This window comes from Mesocricetus auratus, unplaced genomic scaffold (genome assembly GCF_017639785.1).
Source record: "Mesocricetus auratus isolate SY011 unplaced genomic scaffold, BCM_Maur_2.0 Super-Scaffold_100027, whole genome shotgun sequence".
Classification (NCBI taxonomy): domain Eukaryota; kingdom Metazoa; phylum Chordata; class Mammalia; order Rodentia; family Cricetidae; genus Mesocricetus; species Mesocricetus auratus.
Window position 1 is genome coordinate 18,796,548 of NW_024429208.1, and position 15,271 is coordinate 18,811,818.

Here is a 15,271-nt window from a genome sequence, read left to right on the forward strand (position 1 = left end):
GGTCATGGCACAGTAGTTAGATTTCAGTATTAGCTTCCCTTTAAGTGGAAATATTTTCTGTAATATAAATATTAAAATGCAATCAAACTGCTGGATGGTGGTGGCACATGCCTTTAATTCCAGTACTCGGGGAGGCAGAGGCAGGCGGTTTTCTGTGGGTTCGAGGTCTACAAGAGCTAGTTCCAAGAGAGCCTCCAAAGCCACAGAGAAACCCTGCCTTGAAACTCCCCCTCCAAAAATTAATAAAATGCAGTCAAATGACTACATGTTTGGAAATCTGACATACTGGATATATTAGGGCAAAATGAGCAATCGAATAACAGTGAGTGGCTAAATAAAGGGGCATATAGAAGACAGATGTCAAATTCACAGAAGACTGGGGAGGTTATAAAGGGTAAATGCATGTCCTTCCTATTCATTTACTTAAAAGTGATACCAAGAGGACTCATTCTGAGAGAATGCAAATATTATTGAAATGTAATGCTTTTTGGACATTACTGTGCATTTTGTATTCCTGCAACCCAAACCTAGATAAGGGTATTCAAATTTCAGAATGTAATCTTAAAAAGCACATTCTATGCTGCATCTGAGAGAGCACATTTTCTTTTGAGATCTCCAAAGAATTAATTAACCGCTTTTGTACCTTGCAATTATATGGTGACCAATGAGGGTTACTGAATATTTTTAAGATATGGCATTGTGTGCCTTCTTATTTTCTCTTTATAATTTTTCTAATGATTTTTAGTGGGACAGAGCTCTGTCTATGAGAAACAAGAAGAAATAAACCATCCCAAAATTAAAGAAAAAAAGAGAGAAAGACATTTAATGAAATTGTTTCCTTGAACTGTACTTTACGTGAGGATTTGAGATTTCTTTCTTTTTCTTTAAGACAAATTTGATACAGAAGTGAACCCCAGGAGAGTGCTCCAAGCTTCAGCTTGTCTGAGGTGAGTGGTGTTTCATTAATTTTTCTGTGAAATCTCCTTAGGTGACAGTATAATTATAATATTATGCAGCTTAGCTAGATGGCTTCAAAAGATCTGCCACTGCAACCCCAGAAAGGAAGGGTCATGCAGGGTACAAGGAGGCTTCAAGATTCCATTTTGAAAGCTAAGTACTCTTGGCAAGAGACAAAACTGCTAATGGGTTTCTATATTTGATATAACTCCCATTGCTCACAAGGAACCTTACAGCTCAGGGTGATGACTCAAATTCTTCAAGATGCCAATCACATCCATTTACACATTTCTTTGCCTTGGGTGAGAGCATATAAAAATGCACTGATTGGGAAGAGTCATGGTAAGGGAATATGAACGACTTCATGCTTTGGTATGAGGTTGGAGGAAGTTAGTGTTGGATGTTAGAAATGTACTCAGAAGAATTTGAGAGCCTCTTGGTGGGGGTTGAACAAATGGGTAAAACATGTCACTGTTGAAAGCAGCTTTCTTTCTTCAGTGTATTCTCTGAGAACATTAACATTCATAACTTCTTAGGAGTCTTTGATTGACTATTTCAATATTATATTTTAGAATTTATCACTATCCATCGATTTCCTAGCAGAGTGGATTGCCTGTTGCTTTTAACAGAGGTTATCGTTAGAAAGAACCATAGCATCAGATCTAATAGCACAGTGAGAAATCATATTTCTTATTCTATGGTATCTGTAGACCTTGGCTCTGTAACAAAGTTCAATTTTCACCCACCCCAGTATGATACAGAGAAAAGGAGAAGTCTATTAGAGTCCAGGATTGGTACACCAGAATTTGAACTTTGTAATTTCTAGCTTAGTACTTTGTTTATTTTAACTCTTCAAAGTGCTAAGATAACACAAAGAAATGGAATGGAGGGGGATGGAGGCAGAGGGGAGATTGAAAGGGGCAAGACTGGGAGGAGAGGAGAGAGGGGAAACTGCAGTGGGGATGTAAAGTAAATAAATAAATTTTAAAAATGAGAAAAACAATTCAAATGATTTGTATAGCATTAGGGTTCAGACTACACACAATGCTTTGTTACTTGCTTGATTGATTTGGTAACATTAGAGAAATTATCAGATGATCTTTTTGATGGAATGCTGGAGTGATAATAAATTAATGGGAGTTCACATGCAGTATGACATTGAATATGGAGTATATGAATAAGAATTTGCTCTCACAATGAGATCTGCAGTCATATTAGTTAATTCACGAGTCCTGGAATGAATTGATCCTGAAGTTATGTATATTCTGTCTGGAACTTGGTGTGATATCCTGTATAACCACCATGTGATGTCAGAGATAAGAAATGGGTGAATACTTTTTCTTGGTAGGATTTTAGATTTTCTTTTTTATTTATTGTTATTATTTTGCAGAACTAAGGACTGAGCCTAGGGCTTTTGACATGCTCCCAAAGCACTCTACCAGGACTTATCTCCCAAGTCTAAATTCTTCTTTAAACATGGTAAGTAGCTTTGATAAATTTTCAAAGAATGCACATAATTTAGGAACTTTCATGTTGCTCACATCTTAGTCTTTGTGTTGACTTATTCAAAAATTAATGAAGGATTTAAATATCCCATCCTACTTTGAATGAAAGATCTTTAACAGAAAAAATACTCCTATATAGTTTTAATCCTGAGGCCTTAAATGTTTAAAAAATGCCATTTAAAGTGTTTATTTTTTGGCATTGAACGACAATCAAGCCTGTTCTGATATTTCTGGAAGATTGTCAATCTCAAAATATGAAATCTTTCTGAAACAGAATTCTTCCTGACTCTTGTAGGTTGGCACGAGGCAAATTTGGGCACAGTGACAACATTAATACTTTTAAAAGTCAATATACTATTTTTCCATAAAATGCAAGTATGACAAGAATAAAAATATCCAGTAAAACATGAATTTTATGTCCTTTCTTGAATTTAGGGGGAAAAGTAATATACAGTGTTTTCTTCCATTTTTTTCTATTTTTTTATGGCCAAGCAAAAGCTGAGTTTAAGGAACTTCTAGGTAATTGTGGGAAGAATAACTACTAAATGTATGCATCTAGATTTTAAAGTATGCATACATTTCAAACATGTAGATAGTTTGTATTGTATACATCCCATTGCATTTTAAATATTTGATGAAGAAATGAATTTGGTAAATAACCAAAAAACAGGAAGACTCTGAGGAAATCCAGAGAATCATTAGGTCATACTTTGAAAACCTGTACTCCACAAAATTCAAAAATTTAAAGGAAATGGATGACTTCCTGGACAGCTATCATTTGCCAAAACTAAATCAAGAACAGATAAGCAATTTAAATAGACTTATAACCCCTATGGAAATAGAAGCTGTCATCAAAAGTCTCCCAACCAAAAAAAGTCCAGGTCCAGATGGCCTCAGTGCAGAATTCTACCAGAAATTCAAAGAACAGCTTATACCAATTCTTCTCAAAGTGTTCCACACAATAGAAGCAGAAGGGTCTTTGCCAAACTCTTTCTATGAGGCTTCAATAACCTTGATCCCCAAGCCACACAAAGATACAACCAAGAAAGAGAACTTCAGACCAATATCCCTCATGAACATTGATGCAAAAATACTCAATAAAATACTGGCAAATCGGATCCAAGAACACATCAAAACAATCATTCACCACGATCAAGTAGGTTTCATCCCAGGGATGCAGGGATGGTTCAACATACGAAAATCCATCAACGTAATCCACCATATAAACAAGCTGAAAAACAAAAATCACATGATCATCTCACTAGATGCTGAAAAAGCCTTTGACAAAATCCAACACCCCTTCATGATAAAGGTCTTGGAGAGATCTGGGATAACAGGGACATACTTAAACATAATAAAAGCTATATACAGTAAACCAACAGCCAACATCAAACTAAATGGACAGAAACTCAACGCAATTCCTCTAAAATCAGGAACAAAACAAGGCTGTCCACTCTCTCCATACCTTTTCAACATGAAGTTCTAGCTATTGCCATACGACAACAAAGGGGGATCAAGGGGATACAAATTGGGAAGGAAGAGGTCAAACTTTCACTGTTTGCAGACGATATGATAGTTTACATCAATGACCCAAAGAACTCTACCAGGGAACTCTTACAGCTGATTAACACCTTCAGCAGAGTGGCAGGCTACAAGATCAACTCAAGAAAATCAGTAGCCCTACTATATACAGATGATAAAAGGGCTGAAAGAGAAATCAGAGAAACATCACCCTTTACAATTGCCACAAACAACATAAAATACCTTGGGGTAACGCTAACCAAACAAGTGAAAGACCTGTATTGTAAGAACTTTGAATCTTTAAAGAAAGAAATTAAAGAAGCCCTCAGAAAATGGAAAGATCTCCCATGCTCTTGGATAGGTAGGGTCAATGTAGTAAAAATGGCAATCCTGCCAAAAGCAATCTCCAGATTCAATGCAATCCCCATTAAAATCCCAGCACAATTCTTCACAGACCTAGAAAGAACAATAATCAATTTTGTATGGAAAAACAAAAGACCCAGGATAGCCAAAAGAACCCTGTTCAACAAGGCAACGTCCGGAGGCATCACCATCCCTGACCTCAAGCTCTATTACAGAGCTATAGTCCTGAAAACAGCTTGGTATTGGCACAAAAATAGACAGGTAGACCAATGTAATCGAATTGAAAACCCGGGTATTAACCCACACACGTACGAACATCTGATCTTTGACAAAGAAGCTAAAAATATACAATGGAATAAAGAAAGCATCTTCAACAAATGGTGCTGGCATAACTGGAGACTGGCATGTAGAAGAATGCGGATCGATCCATGTTTATCGCCATGCACAAAACTTAAGTCCAAATGGATCAAAGACCTCAACATAAATCCAGCCACACTGAACCTCTTAGAAGAGAAAGTGGGTGGTACCCTTGAACGAATTGGTACAGGAGACAGCTTCCTGAACATAACACCAGTAGCACAGACAGTGAGATCAACAATTAATAAATGGGACCTACTGAAACTGAGAAGCTTCTGTAAGGCAAAGGACACAGTCAGCAAGACAAAAAGGCAGCCCACAGAATGGGAAAAAATATTCACTAATCCCACATCTGACAGAGGGTTGATCTCCAAAATTTACAAAGAACTCAAGAAGCAAGTCTCCAAAACACCAAAGGACCCTATTAAAAAGTGGGCTGCAGAACTAAATAGAGAGTTTTCAATAGAGGAGTCTAAAATGGCTGAGAGGCACTTGAGAAAGTGCTCAACATCCTTAGCCATCTGGGAAATGCAAATCAAAACAACTCTCAGATACCATCCCACTCCTGTCAGAATGGCTAAAATCAAAAACACCAATGACAATTTATGCTGGAGAGGATGTGGTGAAAGGGGGACACTCCTCCATTGTTGGTGGGAGTGCCAACTGGTTCAGCCACTTTGGAAAGCAGTATGGAGATTCCTCAGAAAAATGGGAATAAACCTACCACAAGACCCTGCAACTCCACTCTTAGGCATATATCCAAAAGATGCCCATTCATATAACAAAGATGTCTGTTCCACTATGTTCATAGCAGCTTTATTTGTAATTGCCAGAACTTGGAAGCAACCTAGATGTCCCTCACCAGAGGAGTGGATAGAGAAAATGTGGTACATCTACACAATGGAGTACTATTCAGCAGAAAAAAATAATGGAATCATGAGATTCGCAGGCAAATGGATGACACTAGAAGAAACCATCCTGAGTGAAGTAACCCAGTCACAAAAAGAGAAACATGGCATGTACTCTCTCATATATGGATTTTAGACATAGATCTGGAGAGTGCCAGCCTACAATCCTATGGCCAGAGAGTCTGGGAAACAGAAACTTCATTTAGTGGCTGATCGAAAAAGAGGCAGACTCCCTTGATTAAGTACTGAGCTGAACTCAAGAAAGCCAGTAACAGAGAGGGAGGACTGATGATCAAAGGGATTAAGACTGGGCTGGTTTAACCCCCAGAAACAGCTGACCAGACAAAGGTTAACTCTTGAAATCCCAGGCATCAGCCTGGGAATCCAGCATGGGACTGATCAAGACCCCCTGAATCTGGGTTTCAGTGAGGAGGCCTAGGGAATCTATTGAGCCTTGGGCAGCAGATCAGTACCCATCCCAAGTATACACACGGACTTTGGACTCCCATAGAACAATGTGAGGTGCACTCTCACCCTGAACTCTTGGGGAAGGGTCTAGGCCCCACCCTATATGAAATGACAGACTATGGACACCCCCATGGAGGGCCTCACCCTCCCTGGGGGAATTAGGGGATAACAGGGGGGGGTTGGGGAGAGGGCACGGGAGGAGGGGAGGGAATGGGAGAGGGACCTGGAACTGACTTGTGAAGCAACCTCGTTTCTTATCTAAATTTAAACTGGAAAATAAAATATATATATATATATAAAAAGAAATACAAAAAAAAAGACATAGAATATGAACCTTTGGATATTGAAACTCCTCCATGTGGATTTCCATATTGACTGGCATGTTTGAACTCCAACTAATCAATAAATAAAACCTCCCCTTTCTCCACATCCTTGCCAGCATTTGTTGTCATTTTAGTTGATAGTAGCCACTCGGATTGGGGGAGATGGACTCTAAAATTGTTTTAATTTATATCTCTCTTATGGCTAAGAGTATTGAACATCTTGAAAGATACACTTGTGTTTCTTTTTTTTTTGAGAACGTAAGTTTGGTTTGTCATATGTTGAAAGGCATTTTTTATTGTTCCTTAATTTGGTTGGTTTTACATGTCCTCAATGTTAATTCCCTGTCTAATGTGCATCTAGTAGCATTTCCCTCAGTCTTGAAGATGTTCTATTGTGCTTTTTGTTTTCTTTTCTGTGTAGTAGTCTCTTAATGTCATGCAATCCCATTTGTCAGTACTTCAATTATTTCCTGTGCTATTTGATTTCAGTTCAGAAAATCCATGACTATATCCTGAAGTATTTTATGCATGTTTTCCTCAAATGGTTTTAGAGTTTCAAATAGATAATAAGGTCCCTGATGCATTATGCCTTAATTATTGTTGAGGATGAGAGATGATGATCTTGTTTCATTCCTCTGCTTGTGGAAATCCTTTTATTCTCAGCACCATTGTGCTGAGGAACACATCATGTGATAATAGCCTTTCACCATAATCACTTTATTTCTAAATATTCATCTATAGACTGACCTTGCTCAATTATTGGCACATGAGCTGTACTTGGATATTTCAGCTTTATCTGTGTGATGGGAAAGTCCAAGAGAAATTAAAATCATTTAGGGCTATATAGGATAAGCATGTCTCAGTGAGTGGTCATTTTTCTTCATACTTTCAGGCAAATAGCTGAGACGCAGGTTGGTCATTGTACTGGCCTTTTTATTATTTTCTGTATTTTTATTACTTTTTGCATACCTGTCTTTGGTGTCCTTGTTCAGCTCACATTTAGGCAGTCATGATGGTGGCACTCTGAGTGTAGCTTTTGAAATTACTAGGAGACACAATTTTACAACAAACTCCCTGATTCTCTGACCCATACAATCTCTCTGCCTCCTCCTCTGCATTGTTCCCTGAGCCTTAGGTGTGGGAGTTGTACTGAAGATAGGTCCACTGGACTGGGCTCTACAATTCTATATTTTTACTGGTTGTGGTTTTTCTGTAATGGTCTCTGTTGCAAAAAGAGGTTTCCTTAATGAGATATAAGAGCAAATATATTGAATGCAGTTAGAGATTATGCTACTTTAGTAAAGTGGTGGTTGTAGGTTCTATTCCAATAACCACGGTAATTGGTTAGGTTTCCAGGACTAGACATGGTTTCCCTCTTGTTGAACATGTCTTAAGTCCAATTACGGAGCTGTTGGTTATGATCAAGGTATTCACGACACTACACTACCCTCAGTGTATGTTGCCATTCTGGTTGTTTTTATGATTCACAGGTACCTTAATTGAGCTTCCTTTCTTTGGAAGCTTGCATGATGTCTTCTGATAACAAGACAGCTAGTTTTCAGGGAGGAAGCATTCAGATCAGTTCTAGCTTGGATGTTTCTGAGCCCTGCTTCTGAAATTCGTGTTGTCTTCGGCAATAGGGACTTACTTTCCACCTCTGGGGCAACCGAGGGATGTAACAATAGCCTGTAATGTTTTATGGAGTCTCTTGGACAATGCTGGCCAACAATCAAAGGAGGGCTTGTCGTGCCTCTTGGTGTTTTTGTTATATATGGTCTTTGGCTTTCGAAGGAAGCTTGTCAGCCTAGATGCTAAGTTTTTACATAAGCAATATATGTATATTTAAACACAGATTTATCTTTTTATTTAAAAACTTTATTTTTTTAATTTTTCATTTTGTATACCAACCCCAGTTCCCTCTCCCTCCCCTTCTCCTGTCCTTCTCTACCTTCACCCCTTCCCACCCCCCCACCTGCTCCTCAGAGTGGGTAAGGCCTTCCTTGGGAAATTAATAAAGACTGGCACACCAAGCCTCCCCACCCCCGCCCCATCAAGGCTGAGCAAGGTATCCCACCATAGTGAATGGATTCCATGCATTTAGGATAGGTACTGGCCCTATTGCCAGCCCCCCACATTAACTGTCACCCACATTCAGAGGGTCTAATTCCATCCAATGCAGGTTCCCTAGCTGTCAGTTTATAATCTGTGAGCTCACACTAGCTTGGGTCAACTGTCTCTTTGGTTTTCCCCATCATGCTCTTGACTGCCCTTGTTCATATGATCCCCCCTCCCTCTCTTCAACTTCAGTGCTTGGCAGTGGGTCACTGTATTTGCCTCCATCAGTTACCGGATGTAAGTTTTATGATGACAATTACGGTAATCACTAATCTGGTTAAAGGGGAAGGACCATTCAGACCCTGTCCGCTATTGCTAAGATTCTTTTCATTCTTGGTCATATATCCAAAGGTTACACAATCATACCACAGGGTCATTCGCTCAACTATGATCATAGCTGCGTTACTGGAAACAACCTAGATGCCCATCAACTGAAGAATGGATAAAGAAAATGTGGTATATTTATACATTAGAGATTTATCTTTATTATAGGGGCTTTAAGGTAGATATACTTATAACTTTTTCAGACATCCTTATTATTAGTTTACTCCTCCCTCATTCTTCTGATTTATCTCCTTTCCCATTCTTAGTTCAAGCCCTCTCTCTGGTTTTCCCCAATCAGATCACATGTACCTGGCTATTCTGCTATCTCTCCTACCCTTGCAACAGTCTATTTAAAATTTCCTTGTTTCTGTAGTTACTCCATAATACATATTTATGATAAAGATTTGGTACTAGCAACCTCCAATGAGAGAGGGAGAACCTTTGTCATTTATCTTTCTGGATCTAAGTTACCCTCACTCAATATGACCTTCTCCAGTTTCAGCCATTTACCCACAAAGATCAGAATTTCATTTCTTCCATTACAGATGAATGTTATTCAATAGCATATATGTACCACATTTTCATTATTCGTTGGACAAATGAAGGGAATGCAGGGTGTTTCCCTGTCCTAACTATTGTGACTAGACCAGAAATGAACATGACTGAGCAAATGTCTACAGAGTACAATAAGTTCTTTTGGACATATGCCAAGGAGTGGGATACCTGGGCCATATGATAGATTTACTTTTAGCTTTTTGAGAATTCTTCACATTGATTTCCAAAGTAGCTGTGTAAGTTTGCAATTCCATCCACAGCGAATGAGGACTGGCATATCTTCACATCCCCTTGAGCATTGGGTGTCAGTTATTCTATTGCTCTTAGCCATTCTAAGTGGGATGAGATATACTCTCAAAGTTGTTTTGACTTGAATTTTCATAATAGCAAGAAACAATGAACATCTTTTCTTGGTTTTTCTAGACAGGGTTTCTCTGTATTGTTTTGAAAACTGTCTTGGCACTTGCTCTGTAGATCAGGCTGGCCTTGAACTCACAGAGATCCATCTGCCTCTGCCTTCCGAGTGCTGGGATCAAAGGCGTGCACTACCAACGCCCAGCTTCAATGAACATTTTTTGAGACATTTCTTAGCCATTATTTTTCTTCTCTTGAGAACTCTCTATTCAGGTCCCAGGCCTATTGTTTTTTTGAAAGGGTTATTTTTGTTGTTGTTGCTCTTTTTTTCTTGATTTTCTGTTATTTGAGTAATTTACGTATTTATTCTCTGTTATTTGAGTTATTTATACATTTATATATTATTCCCTTTTATTTGAGTTATTCATATGTTCTGGATAGTAATTCTCTGTCAGTTGTATAACTGGCAAAGAGTCTTTCCTATTTATGGGCTTTCTCTTCACCAGGTTGTTTCTTGAGGAGCTTTTTAGTTTTCTTGAGTCCCATGTATCATTTTGTCCTTATTTCTTGGGCAAATGGAGGCCTAGTCAGGAAGCCTTTTCCTATGCCTAGATCATATAGGGCCAGGCTAGTCGTATTCTTAATGGGGGAGAAACAGAACAGAAAGAATAGTAACTCTCATAAAAGCCTCCTGATATTTTGGCATAGAAAAAGCTCATGATTTGCTTATTGCATTCTACTGACCAGTACTACTGACAGAGCTAATCTGTATTGGAGAATGAAAAGATACCATTTTGCTAGGAGGATGGCAAAATCTCGTGGCAAAGTAGTTGGTATAGGGAAAAGAGGACTATTACCACATCTAGTAAGCAATATTACATAATTGGAATTACCAAAGCAAATTGCATGGCTGCAAATAATTTTCTCTCAGTGTGTTTTTTTCAATAGCAATTGTTATTATTTATTGACTTTTGAGAACATTACATAGGTTAGATTCTTCTGTGGTTGGGGGACTTTTGACAATAAATGATGAGAAGATGTTATGATCTTATGCAGATCTTTAGCTACAGGGAGCAGACTCAACCAAATCCCCGAATTCCTCTCAAAAGCATTCCTTTCTGTGTGCCCTATCATGCTTCTTCCAAGCTCTCTGAGGGGTGGGGGGTGGAGTCAGAGATGCAGCAGTGAACCTGCTCTAGAGAGATATGGGTTTCCATCGTGACCTGTGTTTCACTAGCCTTTGAACAGCCTTATCCAAACTTTATTAGACTGTTTAGCAGTCTAGGAGGTTCCTCCCCAGGTGTCCCTCTGTCTGTCTTTCAGTGAAAGTATGTTTTTCTGATGATTCTGCTAGCCTCTCTTCACACCTGCTTTCCTCCACCTGCCATTTCCTTCCACACAAATGTTTCCCCTAGCAAACTCTTTGCACATTTAAAACCCCTTTTTAGCATTCAAAATGTACTTCTCAGAGGGCCTATAATCACACATATCTCCATAAATTAAGAAAATCTTAACTGAAGTAGGAAGTTATCATCATAAATCTGTAGAGACAGATGTAGTTATTTATATCTTAGTGTCTTTGTCTTTTAATTTCTATGAGTGTCTTGGCCAGTAGGGTATAGGAAATGTATGTACCCTTTGATGCTCTACTGGGTAGGCGAAGGCACTTGACTTCAGTCTTGTTTGAGACAGGATAACTTGTTCCTCACATATTGCATATGCCAGGCTAGCTAGATCATGAGCTTCTGGAAATTCTCCTGGCTTTTCCTTTCATCTCATTTTAGCAGTGCTGGGATTGTGGGCATGCTGTACTACATCCAGATTTATGTGAATTCTGCAGATTTGAACTTAGGCCCTCACATTTGCTCCACAACTACTTTGTTTACTGAGCCATCCCTCTGAACCTCTTCTATTCTGTTCTTGATTGACAGCCCTCATAATATATTGGGAAGTTAATGTATGTTTCTCCTTTCCCATAATCATTTCCCAAATACTTTACAACAATGAGGCTCTTCTGTTTTTTTCCCCTGTGATTTGTATACTGTGTGTGTACTACTGTTATTGTCTTTCTGCTGACAATCACTCAGGATCTGATGTGACAGCTGTGTAATTCACCAAACTGTTGGCAGACCTTAACAATCCAATAAAGCAATACTGCCTAATTGGTCCTGCTCATAAAACCCTGAGGGAGATTGTTGAAAAACTGGCTGTGATTGACTGAAATGAGAGAATACTCAACCTGTTGAATAGCAGTCCAGGCCTTTTATTGTAAAAAATGTGTATCTAAAATTTGAATATACCAAGATGCATATTTGTGTTATGCACACATGTTCCTATTGAAATCTGGGTATTTCAGTAAAACTTCAACACAGATTCATTTACTAGATATTCATGTTCCTCTTTAGACATTACTATTTCCAACATACAAGAAGACAGAAGTCTTGTCTAAGGAAGGGAAGAGGAGATAATTCTGGGAGTTCATTAAATTGGACTGGTTTTGGCAAATGAGATATAATTCCTATAGCATGACACTTAGCCATTTTAAGGATACCAGTCCATGGATTTTAGTCTGTTCATGGAGCCTTCAACCATCCTCACAATCAAGTGTAGAATAGTTGAATCAGTAAAAAGAGAAGCCCCATGCCTTTAGGGGTCATACCCTGAACCCCATACCTTTATTCTCATATTCTTAATGCCTTAGTTAGGGTTCCTTTTGCTGTGAAGAGACACCATGACCATGAGCAACTCTTACATAGGAAAGTATTTAATTGGGATTGGCTTATAGTTTCAGAGGTTTAGTCCATTTTCATCACGGCTGGAAGCATGGCAACACGGTGCTGGCGAAGGAGCTGAGTTCTCCGTCTGGATTAGCAGGAAGCTGGAAGTAAAAGTAAGCCACACTGGACATCTTAAAACTCAAAGCCCACCTACTAGGGATACACTTCCTCCAACAAAGTCACACTTCCTCCAACAAGGCCCCACAGCTCCTAACAGTACCAGTCTTTGTCGGCCTATAGGGGCCGTATTTTATCCAAACTACCACATCTAAACAACCACAAATCTGCCATGTTTCTGGTTATTCTAAACATTTCATAAAAATGGAGCTTTATAACACTTCTATCTTTAGGATTGGCACATTCCACTAGCATGCTGTTCTTAAGGTTGCTGCTACAGCTTGTCTTTCAGTACTCCATTTCTTTTTATTGGTGAATGACACTTCATAGTCGTGATATACCACATTTTATTCGTTGATAGACCTTCATGTTATTTCTGCTTTCTACATTTTATGTGCAATACCTTAGACCCCCATATATTCTTTTTCAGTGGATGCAATTTTTCATTTTTCATACACGTATACTCTGGGTGGAACTGCCGGGTCATATCTTAAGTTTAATCTTCACTGGAATTGGCACTGTTTTCCACCGTGGCTACATGATTTCAACAGTCCTTGACTTCTGGATGGTGAACGACAACTGATAGGGAACCAGTAAGCTACCCAGTGTCAGACCCCATTCTCCTACTTCGTCTATACCATTTAAATTGGTATCTGGTAATGGCAAAGTGGGAGGTAAGTGTAGTAGATTAAATATCTCAAGACTGTTACTCAGATAAATGGAGTAGAATTGGTTACCAGACTGTGACTGATCTACCATGCTCTGAGGTATGGAAATTGGTCATCTGATGACTTGAGCAGTCCTTAAGGTAACTCTCCACTTTCAGTGGAGCCAGTAGGATGAACTGGGTGCAAATCAGATTAATGATATCTAAAGCACCTTCTAGATTTATGTAACTTAAATACCTTTAGATTTGTTTTAAATGTCCAGATAGAAGTGAAATAACTTCCTGACATGGTCTGTTCCTTGAAACCTTTTCTTTCATAATTCTCAATTAAAAAGCCTTTGCATATCCAGGACCTTTGCACATCTGGGACCGAGATGACTTGTCCAGTTAGTAAAGTCATTTGTGTTACAACTGAACAGCTTCCTAGGGCAGCTTCCTTCTTAACAATGCTTCTTAAGACAAAGAATGAGGCATGGCCTTACACACAAACTCAGGTCAAGCAGCCTTTGATGTTTCTCACTTAACCGGAAGCTCCTCGATGGATATCTTATTTACAACTCCTCTTGTGCTTAGAATGCTCTTCGCTTTCGTTCCTTACTTATCAGTAAGTCGTTTCTAAGACAGCTTTTTAGCAATAACCACATTTTAGTAAAACATCATATAGAAAATGAAACAAAAAACAGTTTACTGGAATTTACTCCCCCGCCCTTTTTCACAGCCATTTTTATTGATACTTAGAGAATGACCATAGAATTTCCTAGTGAAAATAGTTTGAGATTGTAATGTTACCATCTGAGTAGGTTTATAAAACTGAAATCATATGTTTTTATTGTTTTGTCCCTCTTTCCACTGAAGGTAATAAGAAGAAACAGAGTTGAGTATGCCATTTAAATTGGCTGGGTATGCACAAACTAACAGATACAGAGACACTTGATTGCTTCTATTTGTAATGGACACTTTCACCGACAGGCAGGATGCTGCATTGGAAAATTAAAGATGGAAAGGGCATTTTGTTCAGCTACTTTTATCATCAAGCTAATGGACAACTTCCCCCACTCCCAATAATGTTCTTGCTAGTATTATACCCAATCTTTCCAGGCTTCCATTTGACACCTGGGATTGAAAATAAGATAATAATAAGCCCAGGGTTTAGTGAGATTGTTTCATTTCATTTTTTGTGCTATTTTGTGAGCACATTGAGAATATGGTTTTGATCAAGAGCCAGAGTTACATTTTCTATATTTGTATGAGAATTTGAGCCTAACAGCTCTTCAATAGTCCAATTCACAAATGTCGATGTGTGCAGAAGTGCATGAGACATCAGAGGAAATACATCTTCTATATCTACTTTTTAAAAAAGATGATGGAACAAATTTGGTGTATCTATTTCTTTGAAGGTGATAAAAATGCCACTAGGGTCTGTCACACTGAGTTGGATTTTCAGATTAAAAACTAATGAGGAAGCTCAGCGCCTGCCACAATTATGCATATAACTTGATATTATTTCCCCAATCTCTAATTGACAAAATACATTTTCTGTTGGTGAGTCAAAAAAAATGAGGAAGGCAATGATCCTAGACTCCCAACACCAGTTTGAATTATTGAACATTTAAATTACTTGTTCTAGGTAAATCATACAAAATTGGGTCACTGGGGAAAAAATGTAACTGATTTAGTTTTCTTTGCTGACCTGTGTAGAAAATCAGAGTGAATGTTTGTTTTAATAAATGCTACTCAGTATAAGGAAAATAAACTGCCACTTGGGACTCAGTCATCAATGAAGAAGTCAGGGATGTTCTCAGGAAGCCTTAAAATCTGTAACTAGAAGGATAGGAAATAAAGAAACAAGATTACATGATTTACCAAGTCCCTCCACTCACAAATGTCTTTATCAATCAGGACACAGTTGTTTTCATGCTTCTATTTTATCACGGTTGTCTGTCATTAATAGGAGACATCT

The 15,271-nt window shown here is 38.4% G+C and overlaps 1 long non-coding RNA gene across 2 annotated transcripts in view; it reads left to right on the plus strand.

Moving 5' to 3' along the window:
* The window catches only part of LOC110341013, a 328,392-nt gene that overhangs the window by 136,844 nt on the left and 176,277 nt on the right, over positions 1-15,271 (plus strand). Inside the window, exons 4-6 of one of the 2 annotated variants that reach the window (XR_002382893.2) lie at positions 890-947; positions 2,348-2,436; positions 2,758-2,870. This is a non-coding gene — a long non-coding RNA (uncharacterized LOC110341013). Of the gene's footprint in view, positions 1-889; positions 948-2,347; positions 2,437-2,757; positions 2,871-15,271 lie in introns of those variants that run through there. The other variant, XR_002382892.2, reaches the window with a different exon arrangement.